Genomic DNA, 5,317 nt, shown 5'->3' with positions numbered 1-5,317 from the left:
CTCTCTCTGCCTCTCTCTCTCACATAAACCCCACCCACCCATGATCCCCACTGTTACCCGCTACCACCCATGATCCCCACTGTTTTAACCCTGTTTTAACCCAGCTACCACCCATGATCCCCCCGTTTAACCAGCTACCACCCATGATCCCCCCTGTTTAACCCCACCCACCCATGATCCCCACTGTTTACCCTGTTAACCAGCTACCACCCATGATCCCCCCGTTTAACCAGTACCACCCATGATCCCCCTGTTTAACCAGCTACCACCCCATGATCCCCCCTGTTTAACCAGCTACCACCCATGATCCCCCCTGTTTAACCAGCTACCACCCATGATCCCCCCTTTTAACCAGCTACCACCCATGATCCCCACTGTTACCAGCTAACCACCCATGATCCCCACTGTTTAACCAGCTACCACCCATGATCCCCCCTGTTTAACCAGCTACCACCCATGATCCCCACTGTTTAACCAGCTACCACCCATGATCCCTACTGTTTAACCAGCTACCACCCATGATCCCCCACTGTTTAACCAGCTACCACCCATGATCCCCACTGTTTAACCAGCTACCACCCATGATCCCCACTGTTTAACCAGCTACCACCCATGATCCCCCACTGTTTAACCCTGTTTAACCAGCTACCACCCATGATCCCCACTGTTTAACCAGCTACCACCCATGATCCCCCCTGTTTAACCAGCTACCACCCATGATCCCCACTGTTTAACCCTGTTTAACCAGCTACCACCCATGATCCCCACTGTTTAACCAGCCACCACCCATGATCCCCCCGTTTAACCAGCCACCACCCATGATCCCCACTGTTTAACCAGCTACCACCCATGATCCCCACTGTTTAACCAGCTACCACCCATGATCCCCACTGTTTAACCAGCTACCACCCATGATCCCCACTGTTTAACCAGCTACCACCCATGATCCCCACTGTTTAACCAGCTACCACCCATGATCCCCCCTGTTTAACCAGCTACCACCCATGATCCCCCCTGTTTAACCAGCTACCACCCATGATCCCCACTGTTTAACCAGCTACCACCCATGATCCCCCCTGTTTAACCAGCTACCACCCACGATTCCCCACTGTTTAACCAGCTACCACCCATGATCCCCACTGTTTAACCCTGTTTAACCAGCTACCACCCATGATCCCTACTGTTTAACCAGCTACCACCCATGATCCCCCCTGTTTAACCAGCTACCACCCATGATCCCCCACTGTTTAACCAGCTACCACCCATGATCCCCCCTGTTTAACCAGCTACCACCCATGATCCCCACTGTTTAACCCTGTTTAACCAGCTACCACCCATGATCCCCACTGTTTAACCAGCTACCACCCATGATCCCCACTGTTTAACCAGCCACCACCCATGATCCCCACTGTTTAACCCTGTTTAACCAGCTACCACCCATGATCCCCCCGTTTAACCAGCTACCACCCATGATCCCCCCTGTTTAACCAGCTACCACCCATGATCCCCACTGTTTAACCAGCTACCACCCATGATCCCCACTGTTTAACCAGCTACCACCCATGATCCCCACTGTTTAACCCTGTTTAACCAGCTACCACCCATGATCCCCACTGTTTAACCAGCTACCACCCATGATCCCCCCTGTTAACCACTACCACCCAGTGATCCCACTGTTTAACCGCTACCACCCATGATCCCCACTGTTTTAACCAGCTACCACCCATGATCCCCACTGTTAACCCAGCTACCACCCATGATCCCCACTGTTTAACCAGCTACCACCATGATCCCCACTGTTTAAAAACCAGCTACCACCCATGATCCCCCACTGTTTAACCCTGTTTAACCAGCTACCCCCCATGATCCCCACTGTTTAACCAGCTACCACCCATGATCCCCCCTGTTTAACCAGCTACCACCCATGATCCCCCACTGTTTAAACCCTGTTTAACCAGCTACCACCCATGATCCCCACTGTTTAACCAGCTACCACCCATGATCCCTACTGTTTAACCAGCTACCACCCATGATCCCCCCTGTTTAACCAGCTACCACCCATGATCCCCCACTGTTTAACCAGCTACCACCCATGATCCCCCCTGTTTAACCAGCTACCACCCATGATCCCCCCTGTTTAACCAGCCACCACCCATGATCCCCACTGTTTAACCAGCTACCACCCATGATCCCCACTGTTTAACCAGCTACCACCCATGATCCCCACTGTCTAACCAGCTACCACCCATGATCCCCCACTGTCTAACCCTATTGGCTGGCTGCTCTCTACACATTAACACTCCCTCTATAGACTCTGAGAATCAGTCGGCGCTCTACGTCGCCAAGGCAACAGCTGAAAGATACCTGAGTCCGAGAGAGAGAGAGAGAGAGAGAGAGAGAGAGAGAGAGAGAGAGAGAGACATACATGAACGTTTCCATGAGACAGTATCTTCCTAATGATCTCCTAGTTTCCTACAGCAGATAACTACCTCCTAAAGCCTTGAAAAATATCTCCTAGTTTCCTACAGCAGAGAACTACCTCCTAATGCCTTGATAAATATCTAGTTTCCTACAGCAGAGAACTACCTCCTAAAGCCTTGATAAATATCTAGTTTCCTACAGCAGAGAACTACCTCCTAATGCCTTGATAAATATCTAGTTTCATACATCAGAGAACTACCTCCTAAAGCCTTGATAAATATCTCCTAGTTTCCTACAGCAGAGAACTACCTCCTAATGCCTTGATAAATATCTAGTTTCCTACAGCAGAGAACTATCCCCTAATGCCTTGATAAATATCTAGTTTCCTACAGCAGAGAACTACCTCCTAAAGCCTTGATAAATATCTCCTAGTTTCCTACAGCAGAGAACTACCTCCTAATGCCTTGATAAATATCTCCTAGTGTCCTACAGCAGAGAACTACCTCCTAAAGCCTTGATAAATATCTAGTTTCCTACAGCAGAGAACTACCTCCTAAAGCCTTGATAAATATCTCCTAGTTTCCTACAGCAGAGAACTACCTCCTAAAGCCTTGATAAATATCTAGTTTCCTACAGCAGAGAACTACCTCCTAATACCTTGATAAATATCTCCTAGTTTCCTACAGCAGAGAACTACCTCCTAAAGCCTTGATAAATATCTCCTAGTTTCCTACAGCAGAGAACTACCTCCTAATACCTTGATAAATATCTCCTAGTTTCCTACAGCAGAGAACTACCTCCTAAAGCCTTGATAAATATCTAGTTTCCTACAGCAGAGAACTACCTCCTAATGCCTTGATAAATATCTCCTAGTTTCCTACAGCAGAGAACTACCTCCTAAAGCCTTGATAAATATCTAGTTTCCTACAGCAGAGAACTACCTCCTAAAGCCTTGATAAATATCTAGTTTCCTACAGCAGAGAACTACCTCCTAAAGCCTTGATAAATATCTAGTTTCCTACAGCAGAGAACTACCTCCTAATGCCTTGATAAATATCTAGTTTCCTACAGCAGAGAACTACCTCCTAATGCCTTGATAAATATCTAGTTTCCTACAGCAGAGAACTACCTCCTAATGCCTTGATAAATATCTAGTTTCCTACAGCAGAGAACTACCTCCTAAAGCCTTGATAAATATCTAGTTTCCTACAGCAGAGAACTACCTCCTAAAGCCTTGATAAATATCTAGTTTCCTACAGCAGAGAACTACCTCCTAATGCCTTGATAAATATCTCCTAGTTTCCTACAGCAGAGAACTACCTCCTAATGCCTTGATAAATATCTCCTAGTTTCCTACAGCAGAGAACTACCTCCTAAAGCCTTGATAAATATCTAGTTTCCTACAGCAGAGAACTACCTCCTAATGCCTTGATAAATATCTCCTAGTTTCCTACAGCAGAGAACTACCTCCTAATGCCTTGATAAATATCTCCTAGTTTCCTACAGCAGAGAACTACCTCCTAAAGCCTTGATAAATATCTAGTTTCTACAGCAGAGAACTACCTCCTAATGCCTTGATAAATATCTAGTTTCCTACAGCAGAGAACTACCTCCTAAAGCCTTGATAAATATCTAGTTTCCTACAGCAGAGAACTACCTCCTAATGCCTTGATAAATATCTAGTTTCCTACAGCAGAGAACTACCTCCTAAAGCCTTGATAATATCTAGTTTCCTACAGCAGAGAACTACCTCCTAATGCCTTGATAAATATCTAGTTTCCTACAGCAGAGAACACCTCCTAAAGCCTTGATAAATATCTAGTTTCCTACAGCAGAGAACTACCTCCTAATGCCTTGATAAATATCTAGTTTCCTACAGCAGAGAACAACCTCCTAATGCCTTGATAAATATCTAGTTTCCTACAGCAGAGAACAACCTCCTAATACCTTGATAAATATCTCCTAGTTTCCTACAGCAGAGAACTACCTCCTAATGCCTTGATAATATCTAGTTTCCTACAGCAGAGAACTACCTCCTAAAGCCTTGATAAATATCTAGTTTCCTACTGCAGAGAACTACCTCCTAAAGCCTTGATAATATCTAGTTTCCTACAGCAGAGAACTACCTCCTAAAGCCTTGATAAATATCTAGTTTCCTACAGCAGAGAACTACCTCCTAAAGCCTTGATAAATATCTAGTTTCCTACAGCAGAGAACTACCTCCTAAAGCCTTGATAAATATCTAGTTTCCTACAGCAGAGAACTACCTCCTAATGCCTTGATAAATATCTAGTTTCCTACAGCAGAGAACTACCTCCTAATGCCTTGATAAATATCTAGTTTCCTACAGCAGAGAACTACCTCCTAAAGCCTTGATAAATATCTAGTTTCCTACAGCAGAGAACTACCTCCTAAAGCCTTGATAAATATCTAGTTTCCTACAGCAGAGAACTACCTCCTAATGCCTTGATAAATATCTAGTTTCCTACAGCAGAGAACTACCTCCTAATGCCTTGATAAATATCTAGTTTCCTACAGCAGAGAACTACCTCCTAATGCCTTGATAAATATCTAGTTTCCTACAGCAGAGAACTACCTCCTAATGCCTTGATAAATATCTCCTAGTTTCCTACAGCAGAGAACTACCTCCTAAAGCCTTGATAAATATCTAGTTTCCTACAGCAGAGAACAACCTCCTAAAGCCTTGATAAATATCTAGTTTCCTACAGCAGAGAACTACCTCCTAAAGCCTTGATAAATATCTAGTTTCCTACAGCAGAGAACTACCTCCTAATGCCTTGATAAATATCTAGTTTCCTACAGCAGAGAACTACCTCCTAAAGCCTTGATAAATATCTAGTTTCCTACAGCAGAGAACTACCTCCTAAAGCCTTGA

The sequence above is a fragment of the Salmo trutta genome, unplaced genomic scaffold (genome assembly GCF_901001165.1).
Source record: "Salmo trutta unplaced genomic scaffold, fSalTru1.1, whole genome shotgun sequence".
Classification (NCBI taxonomy): Eukaryota; Metazoa; Chordata; class Actinopteri; order Salmoniformes; family Salmonidae; genus Salmo; species Salmo trutta.
The sequence above is the reverse complement of the archived record's forward strand: the minus strand, read 5'-3'. Positions refer to the sequence as shown.